The sequence below is a fragment of the Pholis gunnellus genome (genome assembly GCF_910591455.1).
Source record: "Pholis gunnellus genome assembly, chromosome: 9".
NCBI lineage: Eukaryota > Metazoa > Chordata > Actinopteri > Perciformes > Pholidae > Pholis > Pholis gunnellus.
The window spans coordinates 24,046,014-24,059,561 of record NC_136535.1 but is presented as its reverse complement, the minus strand read 5'-3'; the positions used below and the strand labels follow the sequence as shown (position 1 = coordinate 24,059,561).

The 13,548-nt window shown below is 44.5% G+C and overlaps 1 protein-coding gene across 2 annotated transcripts in view; it reads left to right on the top strand.

The window, feature by feature from the left end:
* The window catches only part of LOC306700839 (SPRY domain-containing SOCS box protein 4-like), a 34,696-nt gene that overhangs the window by 2,769 nt on the left and 18,379 nt on the right, over nucleotides 1-13,548 (top strand). Inside the window, exon 2 of one of the 2 annotated variants that reach the window (XM_079165964.1) lies at nucleotides 7,823-7,915. The gene's annotated coding sequence lies outside the window, so the exon portion shown is untranslated. Of the gene's footprint in view, nucleotides 1-7,822; nucleotides 7,916-12,300; nucleotides 12,346-13,548 lie in introns of those variants that run through there. The other variant, XM_079165965.1, reaches the window with a different exon arrangement.

The following is a 13,548-nucleotide window of genomic DNA, read 5'->3' as shown; positions in this document are numbered from 1 at the left end:
ACAAACCAATATGTGACATCGCGATGACTAATCCACTTCTGAAATTCAGCCTGTGATTTAAAAAAAAAAGTGTTTACAGAGCATCATGTCTGGAGGTGGTTTCCCTCCAGATATAAATATTCTATGCTGCGTCTGTCAAGAGGAGCCACATACTAAGTTATCCACTGGGATTCCACTACAGTCAACATGTCTGATAATTGCAAGTCAGTGGGGAGTGACTGTGTGGACAATCGTTCTCTGTCCCACACACACACACACACAGTCGGAGGCTGTTTCAGCAGTGGGCCACTGTACCCAGCGTGCCTGATGCTGACTCGGTAGAATGTTAATGTTGTGAAATCCCATCAGGGGCAATCCGCCGTCGAGCGGGGCCACGCCTGGGCTCTGCGGGACAGCGGGTCATTTTAAAAAGGCCAGCAGTGTGTTTTGTGCTTTTGTAATCGAATCACTTGAGTGGCTCACACCAAATTGGATTGCTCTCTTTAAATCGCTGCCGCTCATGTTTATTTGCTCTTGAGGGCCATTTAAATGATTTTGGACGAGTGTCACCGGGAGAGAATAATTGTTGTGAGAGCCGCAGCTGCACTTTGGTGTCTGAGGTAAATGCTGCATAGTGTTGCTCTGTTTTGCTGTTTCCATCTGTTGTTTCCATTGTCCTGATAAAGTTGATTTGAAGACGGCAGCGTTATTTCTGACATGTCTAATCTGTGATTGTGGGACATTGCCACTGGCTTCTGACTTCAGTATTAAATAGGACATGAAACCATAGGCTGTCTGTAATAACTGGATATAGTCAGTCACCCATTGGGTTCGTGGACTGACGTTTTGAAGCCTCGAGTTCAGTGTTTTGGCCGTCGCCATCTTGGCTTTTTTGCAACCAATGAACAGACGGAAGTGACCGTATTTGGACAGCGGAGGAGTGACGCTTTATGGTCTGTTTGACTCTAAATGGACTGTAATTTACTAAATGAACCTCATGCTGTATTGAAGAAGACTTGAAACCAGAGATTGAGACCATAAACTCATGTTTACAATGTTTACTGAGGTAATAAATCAAGAGAGAAGTAGTCATTTTCTCATAGACTTCTATACAACCAGAGGAGTCGCCCCCTGCTGGACATTAGAGAGAATGCAGGATTTAAGACAATTCAGCGTTGACTTCACTCTTCACAACTGGAGGTCTCATCTTTGTAGAGCACTGGCTTCAGACGGTCTGTGTTAAATAGGACATGAGTTTATCCTCTTTTAAAAATAAACTCCACTCATCGGTGTCCTCCTTTAGGCTCGGTGTGCGTGATTATAACAGAGTAGTTTACTGCTCGTGTCAGCCAGGGTTGCCTGTCGCTGCTGGGTGAGCGATGCGTGCTGAAGATTGGATTCTCATCCTGCTCTTCAGGCAGATGACGGATGTTCCTCCCCACGGAGAGAGATGAAGAGAGGGGAGAGGGAGGGGGGGGTGAGGATATAAGTTACTATGGCTGTTTATCTTTCACATCTGAGGAGGATGTGGTTTAAAGCGCTCCTCCTGGAAGAAGCTTCCGCCCACACGTTTCTATACTGGTACGCCGAAGCGCTGCATTATGTGCCGCATTGAGCCGCTAACTCCTGTGAATGGAAACTACTCCCGACGGTGGTTCTGTTCACCTTGTAGTAATGTGCGCAACATAGCAGGAGATGATACTAGCATTTCCAACCCCATCAGCAGAATGCTGTGTAAAAAGGAGGGTTGGTGTAGAAAACAAACTACCTAGCAGTGATTTTAAGATGCCAATGTGATGGTTTTCTAATGAAGCCACTGGTGTTTGTTATCCATGTTGAAATAACCTTCTGGTAGACGAGCCTGATGCTTTTCACGTGATGGGGGCGTAAAGAATCAGGGCGGGACTTTGATGCTCAATCAAGAAGCAAACGTGGACGTCAGTTTCTCCTCGTCCAGACTAAAACACGACCCGCGATATTCAAACTGAAACTGCTTCAAACGTCTGTTTTTAGGGGTTCTAAAACGCAGGAGTATTGTGGACGCTAGGCATAAATGTAGCAAAAGTTATGCGTTTTTTTTAAAGCGAACGTGTAGTAGTGTGGATGTTTCCTTGGTGAGAGTCAAATGGCATATAAGGAGACATGCAGACGGAGGAGGAGGGTAGAATAGTGGAGTGATTAATGGCTGTGGATTAGAGGGGCGTTACTGTAGCGATGGCCTTAATAAACTCTCTCTCTCTCCGGTAATACGTTAAGGTTTACAAAGCTTCTCGTTACTGAAGCCACGATCTCAAGCTCTTACAAGCACAAGAGACACGGTTCTGATGCTGACAATGAAAACCGTGTGATGTCATTGACTCTTCAGATGAATAAAGACATTCAGCACGTCAGTTATGACGGCTTGTGAACGTTTTTACAGGTCTTCATTTGTATCGGTGTAGGAACAATGTGACCGCCTGAACAAGTCTTTTGGACTTCTTTCTCTAAACTCATGAAATGTGAGGTCTTCATTCTAAATACCTGCTCAAAAAAACACCTTCAGTGACAACTTAAAGTGTGTATTTTAAATCAAAGCACCACTTCTTCCTATTTGTTTATTTATTTGTACATGGAGAACCTGATGTTCTGTACATAATCACATCTTTACATTCAACGTAGTGTTAACGAGAAGGTTTAATTCTGACCTGGAAGCAGGAAGTTTCCTCTCGACTGTTTTAAAGCAGACATCCTGCGTTCTTTTTGTTTCCTGGCATGCAAAACAGTGTGCCCAGACCACAAGGTCATTGTGAGGGCAGAGTCCACATCCACACACCTTCTGTGAATCCTCTCGCCTCAGGTGACCTTTAGCTCAGTGGTCTGATGCTGGTCCTACATGGCTGCTCGCGGTCAGTGAGGTGAAATGGATGAAGCAGAGACTGAGGAGGAGGAGGAGGAGGAGGAGGAGGAGGAGGAGGAGGAGGAGGAGGAGGAGGAGGAGGAGGAGGAGGAGGAGGAGGAGGAGGAGGAGGAGGAGGAGGAGGAGGAGGAGGAGGAGGAGGAGGAGGAGGAGGAGGAGGAGGAGGAGGAGGAGGAGGAGGAGGAGGAGGAGGAGGAGGAGGAGGAGGAGGAGGAGGAGGAGGAGGAGGAGGAGGAGGAGGAGGAGGAGGAGGAGGAGGAGGAGGAGGAGGAGGAGGAGGAGGAGGAGGAGGAGGAGGAGGAGGAGGAGGAGGAGGAGGAGGAGGAGGAGGAGGAGGAGGAGGAGGAGGAGGAGGAGGAGGAGGAGGAGGAGTGGGTTCATAAGCCATGAGTGCAATGCTTTGCTTTATGATAAATAGTGAAGCATTTTGTTTTCCAGGTGTAGGTGTGTACGGTAGGGACGGGCAACACTAGTACTCTCATCGATGCTCGTATCAACGCATGTTTATTATTGTTGTATGTAAACAAATGGTCTTTGTTGAGCAGCCATACAAAAAGTTCCAAAATGTTTCAAATGCAATCTTGGTTAAACTACTGGCTTTGATTATCCTGTTATGATCAAACTCTGTATGGCATCACTATCGTTACCTGCAGTAGTAAATGGTTGTATTTGTATTTAAATACTTGCTTTGGTTAATGGCATTAATGGTTTTAATTTTTGCATTATAGGTTCATTAGACCTAGTGTTCTAACATCTATTTTATATTGCTGTGAAAACATCTGCATTTATTAAAGTTTCACGCCAGAAACTAACTAACAAGATGTCGTCATATTATATGGTGCTTGAGTGTAGTCGGGAAACTAATTGTTAACCTCTTTGAATAGGATGTTGACTTTTTGTTTAAACCAGTGATGTGTTTCCTCTCAGGAGGAGCTGGGAAAGGCTTCCCACTCCTTTTTAAATGAAGAATGGTTTCATGGCAGCATCCTGTGCTAATGCACACACACACACACACTTGCCTCTATTTCCAACTAGTCCTTGAAACTAGCCATTGTTTTGCAACACTACACTGGCATGAATAATTGAGTTGTCCTGTGTGCTCATGGATGTGCTCCACTGACGTACAACGGCTTTCTTTTTCTGCAAGATGTCAGGATCTTTGTTCACAGCGGTGGGTTCCATCTGAAGAACGCTCGTCATCCTTCCTGTTCCTCTACGTTTGTGCACGAATACTTTAACATTATGTAGGTCGTGTGTTCCGTTTTCAGCAAAAGATACCACGAAATGAGCAAATGTCCAACGTGTGCCTTGCAGAGATGTATTGCACCATCGAATACCAAGTATTTCAGATAAGTTACGCCATGGTGCACTGAACCAACTGTTGCACAGTTCTCATTGGGTCAGGGGAGAAACATTATCTTTCTTCTGAGGCCGAGTGTTTCTGGGGCGTTTAAGGAAAGCAGGAGGTTCGATCAAAGCCACGCAGGAACGGAACAGACACTCTATTCACACCCGTGTCTGTTTCCTTCCCCCTCCATCTTTTTCCACATACTGTTTATCATTTTTAAATAGAACCCTGTTAAGTGCTTGAGCGCAGCAAGCCGACGGTGTTGATGCACACGGCGTCTGACTGTCGCTCATGACTGCTTTTTTCAGGGGGGGGGTAAATGAGGCCACGAGCTCAGCAATCGCACATCGAGCTAATTTGACCGACGAGAGTGACGCGGCACTTTTGATCCGCTAACGTGCCTTTTCAGTTAAGCTCCATGTCATCGGAACCACCCCGTGGCCTACATGGAGAGCGTGTCGGGTCGCGTTTGAGCACGGCCAGTCGCACTGTCAAAATGTGCCGCTTCATTGGCCGCTTTAGTCGAGGAAATAATGTGAAGGAAAGAGACGGCAAAGACGGGACAAGCTGTGGACATGTGCGTGGATTATTTTGGACCATTTTTATAAACGATACCGGTGCTCCTTGAAACTTTGTCCTATTTATAAAAAAAAGAGCTCATGGTCTGTGTGTTAGCAGGGAGGAGAGAGGGGAAGCAAAGAGGAGGCTTCTTCACCATAAAAGTAGTGCGGAAGTTTTAAAAAGCTCTCAAGTTGTCCAAAATAAGCCGTGGAGAATCATCCCTAAAAACTTTGGAGCAACAAACGTAATCAGAAACTTATTTTTTATAATTGATTCCTATGTGTGCAGCTCTGAGTAATCTGCCGGCAACACAGTTGAACCTTAACAGAGGTTGAATTGATTATGATGCGTTCAAGTGCTGCTTAGTAACAAATGAGCGCCGGGTGAAGGTAAATTATAAGTCCTAATGTGCATAATGAATACAGTTGTTTGAAGGAGATATGATAAAATGGATATTGGAGAAAAAATGTAATTTAAATGTAAAGTATTTTAAATACAATTTCCTGCAGAACGATCACGTTTAGTATTTGTGACGGTTTACACGGACTTCAGCACGGTTGAAATTAGTTTTCTCTGCGGTTCCAGGAAGTTAGTTTGGAGCCTTGCTGCAAATTATAGTTGATAAAAACTTGAATCTGGACATCCCCGGTCGTTTCTATTATTCCCTCTCAGAGAATAAAGGGAGCTGTTGACTGTTTTTTCTAATGAAAAGTTGGACTCTTCGTAGTCACCGCAGTCCAAAAGTTGTGAGGAGGGAAACCGATCAAAGAAGAAGAAACCAGTAAATGTGTTTTTCAGTAGTGATGGAAGTGAATCTTATTTACTAGCTGTCAGTTGAACAAAGGGCAGCGCTTCATATTCTGGGAGGCTTTGGGTTCACAATTCTAACAATCTCCAGGCCGAGGTGTGACTGTGCTCGGTGTGTGTAAAGTATTTTGGGGATTTATCTATTTATTTATAGTTTCTTCAGCGTAACAAGGAGGCGATGATGAAGCACCCTCGAGCTCCTAACAAGGTGCTCCGTCTTCACACCGCCGTGTCTCTGCGTCTTTATTCCATGATTTAATAGGCTCTCTCTCTCTGATGGCTGCTAGTTCAGCCCAGGCCCGTATACGACTGTGACTCAGACAATAGACGCGTCTGGTCGCTTGAGAATGTTTTCGGGTTGAAACGCACGAGACTGGAAGGAGAAGGAGGAGGGTGAGGCAGAAACCATTGAGGGCTGAAGTCTCCTACTGATAAATCGTTCCCCTCTTCCCTCTAACCACCATTTAAACTGTCAAGTCATTAGAAGCTGCAGTTCTACATAATCCCCCCCCCCCCCATCGTCTGTCAGCTGGCCTCTTCTTTTCCTCTTGTGCATGTTAAATTGCACTCCCAAGTGTTTGTGAGCTCATTTAAATCAGTCACTGTGCACTGATGATAAAATGTCAGAAGAACAGATGTTAATGAATACCTGTGCACTAATTCAACTTGTCAAATAATTGAAATTACAGTGTTGAACATGCCTGCACTGGAGCAGAATAAAATAATAAAACCGTTCTTTTTTGTGGAAGAACCATGCAGCCGATGAGGACGCTTTGAACAAAGGTAGTGCGATGCTGGTGAACTCGTGCAGGTTCCCCAGAATCCCCCTCAGCTCAGACGCCAGCAGAGACCAGTAGTCTCTCCTTCCAGGTCCTTGTAGTAACTTTAAATTAAGCTAAATGAGTGTATGCTGGAACATGAATCAGGCTAGTGGTGTTTGACCAGAGTGGATCTGGATTATTGACAAATGTCTTAAATAAGATGGTGTTGGTTTACTTTTTTGCTCATTGATCCACGGTTCTTCAAGTTTTTACCAGTAGTTTAATCTGTTTTTTTTTGTTTTAATAGGTAGAGTTTCCTAATGAACTCCACACCTTAATGTCTTTACAGGGTCTCTGGTGCTCTGTGCTTCATTTAATCAATGATCACAACCTCCTCTGCACCATCAGCGCTCCCTCCTTCATCTCGTTTCAGGTCCTACTTATCAACAGAACGCCCTTTTGCAGAGTTGTGTTTGTGTAGTAGAAGAAGAGGCAGTGACGATGTCTCACTCACTATATTTGCATGCACACAGGAAACCAGCTTTCTATTGATCATAAATATTAAAAACATCGTCTTTCTATTGATCATAAATATTAAAAACATCGTTTCTCATTTACGCCTTCAAAGTCTATGATTTACATTTTTTTTTCTTAAATGCATATAAATTTGCCGATTTCCTCTGAATCTCTTCAGGTGGACCCCGGTTTGACCGGCCAACACTGGAAGAATCTGCAGACAGAATAGCTGCTCCACTGAAGCGCCACTCGTAAAGAGTGAGTGCTCTCACTACCAGAGGAGCTTATGAGTAGAGTAGCTGTTGAGCACAGCGAGTAATGCTGCAGCAGAGCGGCTCTCTGGGCTGCTTTTTGATTTGCATCTTTTACGTGAAGAACCCTCAGTCATAACCGTAGGAAGTACTAACACCTGTATTTATTCTACTTCTTGGATCTGTTGGTATTCCTTTGGTTTGATCGCTGACTTTAACTACCAATGACTGACGGGGGGACGCCGTCCCTTTAATGTTAGAAGAGGAGTGGTCTTAAAATTTGATGAGCTTTAAGAATGCACAGGCTCATGAATATTCAAAAGAGCAGTCTCCCTCTCTTCTTCCTCCTCCCCTTTATTCCTCTTCCTTTGCTTCATCTTGGCCTGAATCTGAACTGGACTCAAACCAGCACAGGTTTACTCAGGAGAGCATCCACCAGCACTTAACGTGTGTGTGTATATAATGCAGAACCTTGTTTCAGACCATTGCCTCTAATCGCACCGTCGTGTTTGCGCTCATTAAGAAGTGCCGTGAGCTCCCTTACCTTCTATCTAGGCCGCTGTAAAAGAGCCAATATGCAGTGACCCCACATTTTAAACGTGTGCTATTTTGGTTTATCAAAACACCACCCTTCAGATGTGATGTGCAAACACACCTTCTCATGTTTCTTTGCTAATCGAACGTTTTTGTCTTTTCTCAACAGGAACTAAGGCGCTTGATATCGGTGCCTGTGCCCCCCGTTGGCTCAGTGGAGATGCTCTGTTCTCTAGACTTCCTCAGTCTGATGGATTAAGAGGTGAGTCTGCTCATCGCCTTCACTACGAGCTTCAGCACCGCTCCTCCGTCTGTTCAAACCCCAGAGCTGAATAGGGATGCATTGTGTTGGCTGGTCCTTTAGTTGCTGGTTACTGTCTGGTCTTCTTTTTTTTTTTTAAATGGACGTCGTTTATTAATGTGTAGCTACTTTTACACGAGTAAAGGATCTGATCACGTCTTCAGTAACTGTCGAGTGACATGTCTCTGTTTGAAAATGTCAAAGCGTCCCACTGGTGACAGATCCACCTCCATCACCCAGCTGTGGAAACCTGATCGGACCGGTTTGGGCTTACCTGGAGGCACGAGGGGAAACTGATCCAAGAGCTGCTGCTAAATATTGCAGCAGCCCATATGTAGTGCAGGCCTGGAGAGTTTAGGCTCAGGTTTCATCCTGTGAAGGCCTTATGTTGCTGCAGTACACTTCAGAATTACATTACAGCGTCTTAAAGCTACAGCATCAGATCTTTAATAAAGGTTTAGTTAAAGCATCCGGATCTACAGAAACCAGCAGCTAGCTTGAGTTTTGCTCACATACGTCCAGACAAAGATGTTTTTAAGTGAGTCTTTATACTTCAATGCTGAGTGAGACTGGCTCATGTGTCACATGACCAACACAACGGCCCCCACGAAACAACAGAAGCCCGATCCATTGTAGTCCAGTACTCCTTCTTATGAGACCATCAGTCTACGGTTCCCTTGCAGAAGCTGTTTAAAAAGGTTTGGAGAAAACTGTCAGTCTGACACTAGTTAAAGCTAGGCTTGGTAATCTTCTTCAAAAACCTTTTTGTTATATTTGTTGAAATTGTCTTTACAGCTATCCATAAATCAAATGCTGTGATACTGTAATAAACTCTTTAATAATTTAATTTGGCCCAAATTAAGCGTGTGTGTGTGTGTGTGTGTGTGTGTGTGTGTGTGTGTGTGTGTGGCACACCAGTGCTTTTACACCCAGCAAAGCCTGTTCATGCAGATGAGCGTTGGATAATATCTGTTCAGGCTGTGAAATGATGATGAATCTCTCCCCCTGCATTCACATCTTTATTTATTTTTTTTCTCAGTTAAACGCCTCCACATAGTTTAGATTACAATATGGCCGCCACCATGACTCATATCCATCCATACTCTTTTACCTGCTGCGTCCCGTTGAGGGTCAACAGATGCTGCAGCATCATCTCCCGACCGCCAAACAAACACGGAGACGCACGTCAGCAGTTTAGAGTTGCGTACTCGACTCCCCTTCTTGTCGTTGGGACTGTGGGAGGAAACCAGAGTAAGTCGGAGAAAATCCACACAAACGCAGAGCGCCCACAGAATGTGTGGCGTCGGTGAAAGTGCCGAAGCAACGAAGCCCCGCCGTATGGGAACGTATACATCAACAAGCTCCAACTTGTGTATTTTGGGTCTTGCGATGTGAAAGAATGTGCTTAGTTTACCTGCTGATCACACCTGCCATGAAAATATTTGTGTGAGACATCAGGTTTACCTTTATGTCTCTGGTGTTTGGATGGCGGTGCTGCGTTTGTGGACACATGAAGGCGCGGGACTCCCGGAGAGGGTTAGCTTTGGCTTGCTGCTACTTCCAACACGTGGTTGCCAACAAATTCTTCTCCTGGGAGACGCGGAGACGCGGAGACGGCCGACGGCGGCAGCTCATCCTCATCCTTTGGTCTGAGGAGCAGGAAGTCATTTGGACAAATGGGTCTTTTATTGACTGGTCTGCTCGACTCTTCCATCTGCACATTGTGCAGTCGTCCATCTGCTTTATGACAGACAGGAGAATCGTAGTGCAGTTTATATAGTTTTTATTACAATCATTAACCCTCTGATCCCCAAGGAGGGATTGAAAAGCATGTTTTCGACAATCGCCAAAACTCTGTGTGCGCGTGCGTGTGTGTGTGTGTGACGCGTCTGTTGGAAAAAGCAATCAAAACTACGCTTAAAATTGTGACATTTCATCATGTTTCTTAAAATCTCGCCTTGAATTACCGCTTTGCTTCGACCAGATTCTGTGAATAATCTGAGCTCCTCAGCGCCACGATCGACTCTGCTGAGACCAACAGTCATGTGACGACAATCCTTTGAAGCTTTGACTGAACGCAGAGAGGAGACGGGATAGGTTGTAAAAATGTAAATAGTTCAATGAATACGCCTCATAAAGCCTCTTTTTTCCTACATTGTTAACACAAGTGGGCACTTGGAAATATGGATATATGCTGTAGATTCCTTTTCTTCTTTATGATTTACGGCATGGTAACTGTTATAATGCACAAAAGACATGTTCCAGTTGTCTGTACTTGTAGCCGAGAGAACCAAACTGCTTGAGTTCAGAGGGTGAAACAGTAATGTGCTGTATCTTGAACTCTATATTGTTAAACAGCAACTCTTTCCCATCTTTGTTTGTTTCTATGAACTCATTCTTTGACCAATTTCCCAAACCGTAGTCCGTCCCTGCAATGAGCTTCGACGATAACAACTAAAATATGTTTTCCCGCCTTCTCGTAATGATTTGTGCCCCTAAATGACCGCGAAAACCAGCACACGCTCATGGCCGCCCGTCGGTGCAGTTCAGGCCCACTCTCCGTGACCCTGCTCCAGGTCACGCTCGTATCGACGCGCAAACACTACGTCAACACAGAGCAGTCCTGCGGCAAACAGCAGCAGCAGCCTTCAGCGTGGGTGGGAGGAGTTGAATCTGTTATGAATGTCAGCACAAGCACCAGTGTGGTTTTCTTGCATGAGTTAATTTGAAGCTACGTTGCTTTAATAATCGCATAATTCAGCAGAAAACTCTTTTTTTCAGCAGGCAGGGAGGAATGCTGTTGTGCATTTGCTGATGGGGGGGAGGGGGAGAGAGAGGCTTCCTTGTCTCCCAGGGGGAGAAAGATGAGATGAAGAGCAGCATGGATACATAGGTGGAGAGCAGGGGGGGGATGGTGTCGGAGCCAAGGAGGGAGGAAGAGAGAAGATGGTGGGTGGGGGGTGGGGGGTGGGGGGGGGAGCCATAACTGAGCTCATCGTACCGATATCAAAAGGACGAGATTAATTCTTCCTGTTGGGACGCATTGTTTGGTTTTAACGGCAAAACTAGAACAAGAAGCGCCAGATAAACCTGACATGGTCTGTTACACCCCGAGGCCTCTTCACATTAGTTCATCCACCAGTGAGAGGTTCATGTGTATAGTCCCACATTAACACAATGTGCAAAACCCAGTGAGACCACTGCATTAAAAAATGATCCGCAAATGTAAATATTTTAAAAAAAAATGTTTGTCACCAGCTGTAGTGTTGTAAAATGTGTTTGTTGTTTAAAAGGACCAATAACGGATTGAAACTAACAGATAAATGCAGTCTTTTATCAACCCACTTTATATATATATATATATATATATATATATATATATATATATATATATATATATATATATATATATATATATATATATATATATATAATTCCCACTTTATATAACCCACCCCAATAAATGACAAGCTGAGGCAAAGCACTAATGACTAAGCTTAAACAAAGTTTAAATTCAAGCAGTTTCCCAAGTTCTATTAGTTAAACAAAGGTCAGAGGAAGAAGAACACCGGGTCTGTCGTCTCTAGAGGTAAACGGGTGGCGCATGAGATTCTGGTAAACGTAGAAATCAGCCTCTTAGTTGTCCTCCAGACTCGGCTTGTTCACAGTAAACGTCCACATCGTCAGTTTGTTGGCTGTAAATCAATGAGACATTAATCCATGTTGTCTGAACGCTGCTCGCTCTCTCGCTGCTTTGTTGGAGTGAAAGAGAAACAACTTCATCTCTTCACTTGAGCTTGAACAAGTTCATATTGCGCTCCTTTTATTCTTATTATGAACTATTGTGCTATGACACTAGTTTAAATAAGTGAAACTGACACCATGCTTGTGGAATCGTATAAATCCTTCATCCTAAACACCGTAGTCGGCATAAAATAACGTTTTGAATGCAACAACAGACTTCCAAAGAGCGTCTGCTTTGGTAAACAATAATCTGTCAACGTGGGAGAACTGCTTGTGTTTTTCCGGGTATCCTTCCCACCGTTTCTTCTGGAGAGTGGGTGGTTTTGTGCTCGGGGAAACGCGGAGCGTGCTCCGCTCTAAGCCCTCCCCCTCCCTCCCCCTCCCTCCCTCCCCCTCCCTCCCTCCCTCCCTCCAGCAGCTGTTTTCCTGCCTTTAGCTGGGAACTGGAGCCAGGCTGTTCTATTCCCCGATCCTCTCGTCACAAGCAGGAACTTACGGACGCGCACATTCTTTTAGTCTGTCTCGTCTTGAGTACTGAGCTCGTCGTGGACCTCAGAGCGAGTGTTCCCCCTCTCTTCTTCTTCTTGGCGGCTGTGATTGTGTCTTCACGGAGCCGCCTCACTGTTTTTCGGGGAAATGCTTTCATGGTAAGATGCCTCTCCTCTTCTCTCGGGGGGGCCACTGAAGTCACTTGACCTCTTCTTCGCTGGTGCTGCTTTCCGTCTGACTTGTTTTCTCGGGTCCCCCCCGACTGTTGCTGGACTTCATCCTGACGGTTTTCAAAAAGTTTTTATAACTGCATGTTACAGCGTTCTCGTGTCCGCATGTACCAGAAAAACACCTGAGAATGATTGAAATATGCTACAGCTTTGTTTATTTATTAGGCTACGTCTCAAGTGGAAGTCTGTTTTTTAAAAGAAGTTTAGCGCTTAGTGTAACTATTTAAAGTTTGAGATGTCCCTTTAACTTATTGTTTTTGATAGTAAAACAAGCGCTTCTTAATTCCGCTTTCTACTTTAATGTAGATGTTCCCGTGTACTACTAACCCGGTACGTATGTGGTATGATTACCATCGTTGTCTCAGGTTAAACTCTTTGAAGACGTGCAGTGAATGAATGCTTCTAAAGATGAGCTCATAGTTTTCTTTCTTGTTATAGCAGCAGGTACACGAGGCTACAGACTTTCTACATGTTCTCCTCTATAGTGGCCATCTACATGAAAACACATCTAATAGTTTTAATGTGTTTTAAGCTGCTTAGAGCTAGTTTTAGGACGTTAAAGAGGTGATAGTTCCCTCTATCATATTGCTGTGAAAACATTGTGGTTTCTCACTTAAAAACTACATTTTACAAGATTACATTTGAACGCATCTATAATGTAACTCAATGGAACCTCGTCATCTAGCCCTCAGCCAAGCAGGACTGCTAACAGCTAGCGTCAACTAGCTTTCCTCCTGCTGATTTCAACAGATTTGTTGTTGCTACGTAGCATTGTTAGAGAAATAAATAGGCTGCGTGAGAGAGTAGTTATGTAGTACGAGTTTGTACGGGTCCGGCACACAGTGAAACGTTTTGTTGTTCCCGTTTGGAATGCCTCTGATTCAGCCTAAAATGCTAGATACTGGTATCAGAACGGCTCTACTCTAATGTCTGCTTGTTACATTAGTAAATGGTTTGGTTGTTTCATGAAAAGGAAGAGCTGTGTTCCCCAGCGTGGCGAGGGCTTCTGTCTCGCTAACCTTCAGTGTAGCGCGTCACATGTGTGAGTGACGCATGATTGACTGCTCTCTGGATGGTGTTACACTGAGCCAGTCCACTTCTGACTCATCGCTCCACTGACATAACCTGAGC